The sequence below is a fragment of the Sorex araneus genome, chromosome 1 (genome assembly GCF_027595985.1).
Source record: "Sorex araneus isolate mSorAra2 chromosome 1, mSorAra2.pri, whole genome shotgun sequence".
NCBI lineage: Eukaryota > Metazoa > Chordata > Mammalia > Eulipotyphla > Soricidae > Sorex > Sorex araneus.
The window spans coordinates 127,671,262-127,684,590 of NC_073302.1; the positions used below are offsets into that span (position 1 = coordinate 127,671,262).

General features: G+C 35.6%; 1 protein-coding gene across 1 annotated transcript in view; it reads right to left on the bottom strand.

The window, feature by feature from the left end:
• The window catches only part of C6 (complement C6), an 80,406-nt gene extending 77,083 nt beyond the window's left edge, over window positions 1-3,323 (bottom strand). Inside the window, exon 1 of the mRNA XM_004605536.2 lies at window positions 3,262-3,323. The gene's annotated coding sequence lies outside the window, so the exon portion shown is untranslated. The remainder of the gene's footprint in view (window positions 1-3,261) is intronic.
• Window positions 3,324-13,329: the final 10,006 nt, after the last annotated feature.

A 13,329-nucleotide genomic window follows, 5' to 3' on the forward strand; every position in this document is an offset into this window, starting at 1 on the left:
CTTATATCCTTCAGTGCATTTTTCTGAATAGTGATAGGCTATAAGATAAAGCAGGCAGTATGTCCATATAATTTAAAAAATAAAAATTGAATATGTAATCATGCTTTTCAAAACATCTGCTTATTTTTGTGGCAGGGCCTTCAAATAAATTCTAGTGTTTTCGGCTTTGGGGAAGCTGGTGGAAGAGTTTGGGCCATTCTTTAGGAAGTCTTTCTTAGTTTCCTGGCATCTGGAAATCTGCTAAATATAAAGTTCACTTGTAGAAACCTTACCCAGAAAGTCATGGAAGTGAGAATCTGGACTGGATAAGAAGCTGGAATATATCTTTGAAATCTCTAGTCAAAATACTTCATTTTATGATGATAAATCTCTTGCTTAAGGAGGTACAAAAATGTAGAGGATATAAGAATCCAATACTCTTCATTCTTTGGGTTTTTTCTTTTTTTTGAGTTTTGACAAATGTGTCCATCTGGATAACCTAAAAGTTCTTTTTTTTTTTATTTTTTTTTGAATTTTATTGAATCACCGTGAGTTGGTTACAAGCTTTCATCCTCATTCTTAAACGAGGTGTGTCCCTTTGCTGAAATTCTAGTAACATTGATAATTGTATTACCGGAACATCTAAATTCCTGTAGTTTCACCATTCAAATCATTAAAGGATTTATCTAAATGTGGCTGATGTATAGAGAAAACTATGAACAATAGATTCTATTTGTATAATAGTAAGGACTTAGTAAGAGAAATTTTCAAGATCATTTATGTTTCCTCACATATTGGAATTTTGATCTTTATTTCTCTAACTAACTATGCAACACAATGAAATATGTAAATCCTGCTGTAATTAATATAGCAACTCATTTAAAGAAGTAAAACATCTTTTACCTGATTTCTGTGTCTCAGTTCCATTGTTTATAAAATAGCAATATTTGACATACTTATAAACCTTTTGTTAGCTTTTCAACAAGAAATTTCATGCAAAGTGCTTAGAACAATATTTGTCAAAGAATCTGTGTCATCTTTGCCATCAATAAACTCTAGTTCTTTTTTAAAAAATTTTTATTAGAGAACCACTGTGATGTGCAGTTACAAACTTATGAACTTTTGTGTTTGCATTTTACTCATACAGTGATCATTTACCCATCCCTGCACCAGTGCCCGCTCACCTCCACCAATGATCCCAGTATCCCTCTCATCACCCCCACCCCATCCCCCACCACCCACCCTTCTCTGTGGCAGGGCATTCCCCTTTGTTCTCTCTCCTTTTGGGTGTCCTAGTTTGCAATAGAGGTATTGAGTAGCCATCATGTTGGGTCTATAGTCTACTTTCAGCTCACATCTTCCAACCCGAATGGGTCCTCCCAACATCCCCTACTTTGTGTTCCCTTCTCTATCTGAGCTGCCTTTTCCCCAGCATGTGAGGCCATTAGTAAGAAAAGTTAAGAGTCCTGCAAAGTTCATTATAGCCTTTGACCATGCATTTCAAAGATCATGTGAAAATAAGAGCATTCTTTGGTGAAAAATAAGAATATTCATATTCAAAATGATAAAGAAATACTTATTTAGCTATTTTTTATCTTACCAAGAATGTTAGATCTCTAACCATCTTATTTGAAATTGCAATTTCCCATTAGTTTCTATCTTTTTTGTATTTCATTATTAAATACTGTTAAATACTGTCTAGGTTTAAATAAATATCCCTTCATTGCTCCTTTTTCACTAAAAATTAAACAAGGTAGTTGAATTTTGGGGTCTATTTTGTTCATTTCAGCATTTTATAAAATGAGAGCAAGCATAATATACTAGGAATAAGTATTATTAAGCCAATTCTAGGAAACAGCTTAGAAATGAGATTCAGTGAAATCTGAGTAGTGAATTTGCCTGGTAATTGCAACCACTTCTGCAATAGTACTACAACTTCTTTCAGATTATGGATACTTTGTTGACTTTAGAAATGAACTTGTCAGTTCACTTGCCGTTGTTTTAGAAATACTGGTAGTTTAGACAATAAATAATTTATTTCTAGTTTGTTGTAGTAGTTTACTAAAATAAAAAACAAGGTCTTGAGCTTCAGATTTATTGATGAAATACTATGATTTATTTAGACTGTTTACTTCCTATTTGACATTTATTATGTTCTAAATATATAGAAATGAAGAAAAACAATGGTTTATAATATAGCCAACTCTTGTCCTAACTTTTAAATAATACATGCTTGTATTTGAAAAATTTGAAGTGAATGTAAAGAAAAGAATGATTCTCGAGTTGTATTTATTTCTAGAAACTTCCCACACACATAGTTTTTTTTAAAAAAATAGGTAGCCAATGAAGAAATATTTTTTTTAAACATAAACTTACACATATACATGTATGGATGTTATTTGAAAGCAAACACAAAAGAGAAAATATGTATATTATGTTCTGCAACTATCTATGTTCACTTCATAATATATTTTGCATTTATTTTCATATTAACAGGTACATACACACTTGATTCCTTTTAATGGTAGCATAGTTTTATACCACTTGGATGTAGTATATTGGAGTCAATTGATACCTTTATTGCATAGATTTAGTAGGTTTAGGTATCCAATAAGCATATTTATAATATATGTTAGTTCCTTTTGCTGTATCTCAATAGAGACAACAGATATGTCTGTAGTAGTAAAATGTCTTGAACTATGTAAATTTAAATTTTTGATAAATGCTGCCAAATTGCCCCATTGAAATATGACTCCCTCAAGTGAGTTTCTTTGCTCTCTCAGGTAATTTTATAAATATATTTTAATATGGTTACTTTCCATTTCTAATTTGTGATGAAAGGATATTAATTAAAAAGTTCACCATTCTGTAAAATTATTAAAGTTAAAAGCTTGAGTTAAATATAAGCATTAGAGGTTTTCTTCTTAATAAAACTTTTGGGATTGTTTGAACAAGTTGAATAGAATAAACATTAACTAACTGCAAATCAAATTCATTGACATATCGGTAAGTTTGAATTATGTCCTTCAATTTAAAATGGAGCCACTGCACATTTGAGTATCTATAGTGTGTGCTGGGCTTTGAGTGAGATACCAAGAAACAGAATTATTTTTCACTATCTGGAACTGGGAGGCAGAATTCAAAGATGTCCTGTGCTTTTAGCTAACCTTTCCCCTCCTATAACCCCCAATCCAATTTGTCAAAAAGCTGGTAAATCCTAGATTATAAAAATAATAAACTCACTTAAAGATACCTGCTGATTATAGTTCACCTGTAACTTACCTTTCCCGTATTTGTTTTTCTTTTTAGCAGCCCCAAACCATAGCTCTGGAGGATAAACTTCAGCTGTGCTTAGAATGACTGGTTCTGAATGGGTGCAAAACATCAGACCTGAGCTCCAAACTGGGTGCTTTTTTATTGATTTTGATAACCCTTGGCTTCTGGAGTTTCCAAACAATGTTAACTCATCTAGCGATGTGGACTTAGGTTCCTATTAACTATTAGACTGTCTCTCACCCCACTCCCACCCCATCTCCAAAATAGAAAACTTTTCAGCAAGAAAACCTAAACAAAGAATTCTTATTACTGGAATTTTTCCTTTAGGTTTTGAAAAAATGGATATCTTCCAGACTAGCTCTCTAAATTGTGGAGAAAGCTAAATCATAGAGGCAATTTATGTAACCAAAATAAACATAATTGGAAGGAGCTGAATTACAAGTGATGACCAGTTTTCAGTTCTCAGCAGGTAGCTTCTTTCATAACTCCCCAAATGCTAAAAAGTGTAGGTGAATTTTATTCTGTTTATCATCAAAAACTCTGAGAAGAAAGCCCTTATAAAATATCTCTGGCTATAAAAGATCCTTTTGGCTATAACTGCTCTTAGGCATTTTAGAAGGTGGTGATAAATTAAGATATTATCAGTGTTTCTTATTTGAGAATATACTAATACAAGAGTTTGGAAGTAAATTATCCTTTTTCTAACATTTTACTATTATGAGAAAAATATTTTATATTAAAAAGCTTAATGTTTATTCAAATGGAAATAATTATTTTGTTTTATAGTGCTAAGACAAACATATAAGATCAAATAGTTTCTTACTTACTACTTTTAAGCATCTCTAGGCATTTTGTGAATACCTAAAACTGTGTATGAACATTTTGCCATTATCACACTGTTTCATACAAACATGAACAGAAATGTTCAAGAATTAGAGGAAGCAAGTTATGAAATATTTTTTATTATAGTGCCATGGTAGAAGAACAATACTGTTGTACTTTTCTCATATTTATTATAGCCCCTTGAACTCTAAAAATTAGTGATCCGACTGAAACTTTGAAGATGACTTCATGGGGATTCAAAAAATTGTAAAACAAATTTAAATCCTTCTTATTCTGATCTGTAATATTTCAGTATGCTGTCTCACATGAACTATTTCAACTTAAGGTAGTACAGCACATCTTACCTGATAGGTTCAAAATATGCTGTTATTTACTTCCCCCCTCCAACCATAGCCTTTCCTCCATCTCCTTGAAAATTTTACAAATATTATATTCCACCCCCTCCTCTCTTTCCGTGTCCCAAAGGTAGAAGAGATAATATTTACCATTGCTATAACAGTGCAAGGATACAAGGAAAACGACTAATCTCTGATCTAAAATGTATATTTAATTTGTTTTAACTTAATTTATAAAATATGATGCAAACAGGTAATTCATTTGCTTATTGGAAGGATATTTCTTTAGGAAACAGAAATTTTTGTTTTAATTGAGATTTAAACAAATAGCTGTAACTTCTTTTAAGAGAATTGAACAAATAGCTACATACTGAGGCATTTTTGATGCATGAAAGGTTAAGTATTTTAAAAACATGTTAAATACTAGAATTTCTTTGTTGTTTTTGTTTTGGGATCACCTCCTCAGCAATGCAGGAGTTACTCTTGACCCTGAACTCAGGAATTACTCCTAGCTGTGTGTTCAGGGAACCATATGCGATGTCAAAGGTCAAATCTCTGTCAGTTGAGTGCAAGACAAGTACCCTACCCTCTATACTATCACATGATCCTTAAATACGAAAATTTCAATTAAAATAATTATGTCATTTACTTTTAAAGAGTTTGCGTTCTTTGTTGAGGCAGATGGTTAAGGAAGCAGGGCAAAAGGTTTAACAAGTAATCCCATCAGATTCCTTTTACCAGTTAACATAGTCATATTCCAGAGATCAAATGACACCTGGAACACTATTGAAGTCAACATTGTGTGGAAACTCTGGGACATGCAAATAACTACTTCAAAAGGCAGTAACTTTTAGAGTTAGATATTACACAGAGTTTTGAAATTTCAATGATTTTCTCATTTAAGGGATGTTGTAATAGGTTCTACTACAATAAGAAAAGAAGTATCTGACTCCAACTTAAATATCTTTAGGGAATTAAAATATATATTTCCCTTTCATAATGCATCTATTTAGTGAAAATCACTGTCACTGTCACTGTCATCCCATTGCTCATCGATTTGTTCAAGTGGGCACCAGTAATGCCTCCATTGTGAGATTTGTTGTTACTGTGTTTGGCATACGCCACGGGTAGCTTGCCAGGCTGTGCCATGTGGGCGGGATACCCTCAGTAGCTTGCTGGGCTTTCTGAGAGGGGCAGAGGAATCGAATCCGGTTCAGCTGCGTGCAAGGCAAACACCCTACCGCTGTGCTATCACTTCAGCCCCCTTTTAGTGAAAATATATAAATATTTTTATGATTAGCACATTTAGGAAATATAGAAAAATGTGAATAAAATTACATCATTTTTATAACTAGAAAAACCACTCTCAAAATTTGTCATAACTACTTCCAGTCACATAATGTACATGTGTATGATTTTATTTTTTTGTGTGTATGAAAACACACATATATATAACTTTTTTTTTTTTTTTTTAATTTTTTAATTATTATTTTTTTTTTATTTATTTATTTTTAATTAGAGAATCACCGTGAGGGTACAGTTACAGATTTATACACTTTTGTGCTTATATTTCCCTCATACAAAGTTCGGGAACCCATCCCTTCACCAGTGCCCATTTTCCACCACCCGTAAACCCAGTGTCCCTCCCACCCTCCCCAATCCCATCTCCCCCCCACCCCACCCTGCCACTGTGGCAAGGCATTCCCTTCTGTTTTCTCTCTCTAATTAGCTGTTGTGGTTTGCAATAAAGGTGTTGAGTGGCCGCTGTGCTCAGTCTCTAGCCCTCATTCAGCCCGCAACTCTCTTCCCCCACATGGCCTTCGACTACAATGTAGTTGGTGATCGCTTCTCTGAGTTGACCTTTCCCCGGAACGTGAGGCCAGCCTCGAAGCCATGGAGTCAACCTCCTGGTACTTATTTCTACAGTTCTTGGGTGTTAGTCTCCCACTCTGTTATTCTATATACCATAGATGAGTGCAATCTTTCTATGTCTGTCTCTCTCTATCTGACTCATTTCACTCAGCATGAAACTTTTCATGCCCATCCACTTAACTACAAAATTCTTGACCTCCTTTTTTCTAACAGCTGCATAGTATTCCATTGTATAGATGTACCAAAGTTTCCTCAACCAGTCATCCGTTCTGGGGCATTCGGGTTTTTTCCAGATTCTGGCTATTGTAAACAGTGCTGCGATGAACATACATGTGCAGATGTTGTTTCGATTGTACTTTTTTGCCTCTCTGGGATATATTCCCAGCAGTGGTATTGCTGGGTCAAATGGGAATTCAATATCTAATTTTTTGAGAGTCGTCCAAATTGTTTTCCAGAAGGGCTGAACCAGTCGGCATTCCCACCAGCAGTGAAGAAGGGTCCCTTTCTCCCCACATCCTCTCCAACAGCGGTTGCTTTTGTTCTTTTGGATGTGTGCTAGTCTCTGTGGTGTGAGGTGGTATCTCATGGTTGTTTTGATCTGCATCTCTCTGATGATTAGTGATGTAGAACACTTTTTCATGTGCCTTTTGGCCATTCGTATTTCTTCCTTGGTAAAGTTTCTGTTCATTTCTTTGCCCCATTTTTTGATGGGGTTGGATGTTTTCTTCTTGTAGAGCTCAACCAGTGCTTTATATACCATTGATATCAACCCCTTATCTGATGGGTATTGTGTAAATATCCTATCCCATTCTGTGGATAGTCTTTGTATTCTGGTCACTGTATCTCTTGCGGTGCAGAAGCTTTTTAGTTTAATGTAGTCCCATTTGTTGATCTCTGTTTTTACTAGATTGCTTAGTTCCGTGTCACCTTTGAAGATACCCTTATCTTCAATATCGTGGAGGGTTTCGCCGACCTTGTCTTCAATGTACCTTATGGTTTGTGGTCTAATGTTGAGGTCTTTAATCCATTTTGATCTGACTTTTGTGCATGGTGTCAGGTCAAGGTCTAAACCCATTTTTTTGCATGTGGTTGTCCAGTTGTGCCAGCACCATTTGTTAAAGAGGCTTTCCTTGCTCCACTTCACTTCTCTTGCTCCCTTATCAAAGATTAGATGGTCATACATTTGGGGTTGTGTGTAGGGATATTCCACCCTGTTCCATTGGTCTATGGCTCTGCCTTTGTTCCAGTACCATGCTGTTTTAATTGTTACTGCTTTGTAGTAAAGTTTGAGGTTGGGGATGGTGATGCCTCCCATCATCTTTTTCCCAAGAATTGTTTTAGCTATCCTTGGACGTTTGTTATTCCATATGAATTTTAGGATTGCTTGATCCATTTCTTTGAAGAATGTCATGGGTATATTTATAGGGATCGCATTGAATCTGTATAATGCTTTAGGGAGTATTGCCATTTTGACAACATTGATTCTCCCTATCCACGAGCAGGGTATATGTTTCCATTTCCTCATGTCCTCTTTGAGTTCATGGAGTAGCGTTATGTAGTTTTCTTTGTAAAGGTCTTTTACTTCCTTGGTTAAGCTGATTCCGAGGTACCTGATTTTCTGGGGCACGATTGTGAATGGGATTGCTTTTTTCATGTCCCTTTCCTCTGCCTCATTGTTTGCATATATGAAGGCCATGGATTTTTGGGTATTGATTTTGTAGCCTGCAACTTTACTGTATAAGTCTATTGTTTCTAAGAGTTTCTTAGTAGAGGTTTTAGGCTTCTCTAGATATAGTATCATGTCGTCTGCAAATAGTGAGAGTTTGATTTCTTCCCTTCCTATCTGGATGCCCTTAATCTCTTTTTCTTGTCTAATAGCTATCGCAAGTACTTCCAGTACTATATTGAAGAGGAGTGGTGAGAGTGGGCATCCTTGTCTTGTGCCTGATCTCAGAGGAAAGGCCCTTAGTTTTTCCCCGTTGAGGATAATGCTTGCCGTAGGCTTGTGATAGATGGCTTCGACTATCTTGAGGAAAGTTCCTCCAAACCCCATTTTGGCGAGGGTTTTCATCATGAAAGGATGTTGGATCTTGTCAAATGCTTTCTCTGCATCTATTGATATGATCATATGGTTTTTATCTTTCCTTTTGTTGATATGCTGGATTATGTTGATTGATTTCCGAATGTTAAACCATCCTTGCATCCCTGGGATGAATCCCACTTGGTCGTGGTGTATGATCTTTTTGATGAGTTGTTGGATCCTATTTGCTAGTATTTTGTTGAGGATCTTCGCATCGGTGTTCATCAGGGAAATTGGTCTGTAATTTTCTTTCTTAGTGGTGTCTTTGTTTGCTTTTGGTATTAGGGAGATATGTGCTTCATAGAAACTGTTTGGGAGAGTTCCTGTTTTTTCAATTTCCTGGAAAAGTTTGAGGAAAACAGGCAATAGGTCTTCTTTAAATGTTTGGAAGAATTCGCCAGTGAAACCATCTGGGCCTGGGCTTTTGTTTTTGGGGAGGTTTTTGATTACCGTTTCAATTTCCTTAACATTGATGGGTCTATTCAGGTATTCCAGGTCTTCTTTCTTCAGTCTTGGGAGATTGTAGGAATCAAGGAATCCATCCATTTCTTTTAGGTTCTCCTTTTTTGTGGCGTAAAGACTTTCAAAGTAGTCTCTAATGATCTTTTGAATCTCACTGGTTTCTGTTATGATGTCCCCCTTTTCATTTCTGATTCGATTTATTAGAGTTTTCTCTCTTTCTTTCTTTGTGAGACTTGCTAGCGGTTTATCAATCTTATTTATTTTCTCAAAGAACCAACTCTTTGTTTCATTGATCTTTCGGATTGTTTTTTTGGTTTCGATGTCATTAATTTCTGCTCTAATTTTTATTATTTCTTTCCTTCGGTCTGGTTTGGGGTCCTTTTTCTGGTCCTTTTCTAGGGTCTTGAGTCGTAAAGTCAAGCTATCTATGTGGGTCCTTTCTTCCTTCCTGAGGAATGCTTGGAGAGCTATAAATTTTCCCCTTAACACGGCTTTCGCTGCGTCCCATAGGTTTTGGTAGCTCGTGTCTTCATTCTCATTTGTTTCTAAGTATCTTTTGATTTCTTCCTTGATTTCCTTCTTGACCCACTCATTGTTCAACATGGAATTGTTTAATTTCCAGGTGTTTGATTTGATTTTCCGTATTTGTGGGTGGTTAGCTTCTATCTTCAGCGCATCGTGGTCTGAAAAGATGGTTGATACAATTTCTATTTTTCCGATTCGATTGAGGTATGTTCTGGGGCCCAGTACATGGTCTATTTTTGAAAATGTTCCATGTGCACTGGAAAAGAATGTGTATTCTTTCTTTTTGGGGTGTAAGGCCCTGTATAGGTCTATTAGGCCTCTCTCTTCAATTTCTTCATTCAGGGTCAGTGTTTCCTTGTTGAGTTTTGTTCTTGTGGATCTATCTAGAGGTGATAAGGCCGTATTGAAGTCTCCGACTACAATTGTGCTGTTAGTGATGTCCTCTTTGAAGTCTGTTAGGAGTTGTTTTAAATATTTAGCCGGTCGTTCGTTAGGAGCATATACGTTTAAGAGTGTGATTTCTTCCTGTTGTACATATCCCTTGATAAACAGAAAATGACCTTCGCTGTCCCTTTTGATCTTTTTCATCCTGAAATCTATGTTGTCGGATACCAGGATGGCCACACATATATATAACTTTTAAGGGCTGGAGCGATAGCACAGCAAGTAAGGCATTTGCCTTGCGCATGGCTGACCTGGGTTCAATTTCTCCGTCCCTCTCAGAGAGCTCAGCAAGCTGAGAGTATCTCACCTGCCCGGCAGAGCCTGGCAAGCTACCCATGATGTATTCAATATGCCAAAAACAATAACAACAAGTCTCATAATGGAGACTTTACTGGTGCCCGCTCAAGCAAATCTATGAGCAATGGAATAACAGTGATGACAGTGATACAGTGATATAACTTTTAAGTAATATCACTTTTTAAAGTATTTAAATGTAAGTAATTTGCGACCTCCCACAGTTCATAGAACCTCATCACATTGACCTATACAAGAACATTTACTTTAAGGATACATTTAATTTCTTTTCTCAGATAAATTATGCGTATTCATTGCTTGATGCTTGTCTTTACAAATTATTGTTTAGGCGTACATGATCCTTCAAATACTCAGTTTTATTTATCATGTATATTTTTATAATTGACAGTAATGGCACTTTGTAAAACGTTTTATTTCATTTCTTATTTCCATCATTGACCTTTATGTCTCTTAGTCTTTTTCAATGTAAAACCATTAAATATTTACTAGATATTTACTGTATTAAATGTTTTATTCATCAACCCTAACAAGCTACCGAGAGTATCTCGCCCACACGACAGAGCCTGGCAAGCTAACTGTGGTGTATTCGATATGCCAAAAACAGTAACAAGTCTCACAATGGAGACGTTACAGGTGCCCACTCGAGCAAATCGATGAGCAACGGGATGACGGTGACAGTGACAGTGACTTCTTTAACATGCACTTTTGCAGCTTTTAATTCCCTATAGCTATGCATATATGTTCTCTTTCTTTATGAACTTGCGAGAAAGTTCCTAAAGATATACAGGTTGTTCATTAGAAAAATTATATATATTTACACTTTTCAGAAGCCCATTAAGAAAAAACTTCTTAATAGGCATGTGTATTTACTCTTTTTTGATGGAAATGGGATGGATAGAGTGAACTATAAATGTCTACTAAACCCATCAAAGTTTCTATCTAATTTTACAAAGAAATATATTTTCCTCTTAATAAGTCTTACAGTATCTGTTTCTCCCTCTTATCTTTTTTAGCTTAAAGTCTTTCTTTTAACTCACATAAATATGAACATAGGGGGCTGCCATTTGCCTGTATGGTTATTCTACAATTTTTTATTACTTTGAACCTATATTTATTATTAATGGATCTTCTGGAGACAGAAAATTTGTTTTGACTTTTTGGCAATCCTGCCACTCAATACCTTTCAGTTTGCAAGTACAGATTAGTGATATTTAGTGAAGTAATTGATATAAAATTTTTTTCACCATTTTTCCTACATGATTTCTGGGTATTATAACAGTTTGCCTCTATTCCATGATTTTCTTGAAGTTCACTGTAAGAACTTACAGTAAGTTCACTGCGTTTTTATCTTTTTCTCACATTCTGTGATTTTTTAGGAATCATGCCACTTTCAAGTGAAGATTTTTCTCCCCTTTATACAGAAATTCGTTGAGGAATTTTTACAAGATCCATTTAGTAAAGACAAATTCTTCTAAGTTTTTGTTATCTCTAAGGTTTTTTTTATTATTCATTCAAATGTGGGTTGGTAACCTAGTGGTGTAGATTGGAGACTTTTTCTATTCAGCAATTTGTAAACATCATTTCTTCTAATCTGTAAGTTTCTGTGGAGATATTTGTTGTTAGCCTTATTGAGATTCCCATTATTTTCTCTTGCTGCTTTTTTTTTTTTTTTTTTTTGCTTTTTGGGTCACACCCAGCGATGCTCAGGGGTTACTCCTGGCTTTGCACTCAGGAATTACTCCTGGCGGTGCTTGGGGGACCATATGGGATGCCGGGGATCGAACCCGGGTCGGCCGCGTGCAAGGCAAACGCCCTACCCGCTGTGCTATCGCTCCGGCCCCCTCTCTTGCTGCTTTTAGAATTATCTCCTTATTGATAATTTTTGCTATTTTTATATAATATGTCTTAGTGTATATCTATTTGAGATAAATTAGGATAGAGTGATCTCTTTGAGCTTCCTCTGTCTGGTGCCTCTTTTCTTTAGAGTTTGCAATGTTTTCAGCTATTATTTTTTTTCTTTCAGGAAGAATAAAGGTTGAGACACATCTACTAGGGCTCTAAGACACCGTAATGTACAGTTATTCATAGCTGAGTTTCAATCCCACTCCCAATCCTTATTAACTTCCTTATACCAGAGTCCCGAGTTCCCTCCCACTCTCAGCCTGCCTCCTTGATAGGCACATTTTGAAGTTCACTGCTGTAGTTTTTTATCTTGTGCTTTCAGTGTTGCTGGCTCTGTGGTTTAGATATACAGCAATAGGACATCTTTGCCTCTCATATGTGAGCTGTCCCTGACCTCTACTCCAACTTCCCATCCTCTTCTTACTTCTTTCTTTGGTTTCTTTGCTTCCCTCTTCTTCAACCTATACTCTAAGGTATAGCTGAAACTACATCCTTCTAGTAGTCATTTATCAAGAAAGAATTATTTTATTTCAGTTTGAAATACAATATATAGAAACAGCATCCTGAATTTAGAGTACTTCCCTTTCAGTATTTTGTAGATGCTATACTAATGTCTTCGGACTTGCATAGTTTCTCTTACTGTTATTTTCTTTTTTCTGTACACGTTTTTATTTTTTCTTTGCAGTCTTCAACAACTTCTCTTTGACTCTTGTTTTCAGAGTATGAATAGGAAATGATTGTGTGCATGTATGTGTTTTCTGTCCTTGTGTGTATTAAAGTGTACATTGATTGTAAATCCTCTATGGTATTCTGAGTTTCTTTGATCTGTCGCTTAATGTAGACCATCAATTTCGAGAACTCGAGTATTTTTGCATTTAGGTATTTCTGTTGCACCACTCTATTTCTTCTGATATTTCAAATACATGTATTCAAGGTGATTTTCTATACTTTCAAAGTTTTAAATGTTGTCTTTTTTTCCTTTTTGTGTTTTTATTTATTTATTTATTTATTTATTTATTTATTTATTTATTTAATTAAAGCACCATGTGGAAAATTACAATGCTTTCAGGCTTAGGTCTCAGTTATACAATGCTGAAACAACCATCCCTTCACCAGTGCCCATATCCCACCACCAAAACAAAAACAAAAACACAGTACACCTCCCATCCCGCCCCCCTCCCCCCACTTTGTAACTGATAAATTTCACTTAACTTTCTATTTACTTTGGTTACATTTAATATTTCAGCACAAACCTCACTATTATTGTTAGGAGTACCCCACTAGAGTCAGACCTGT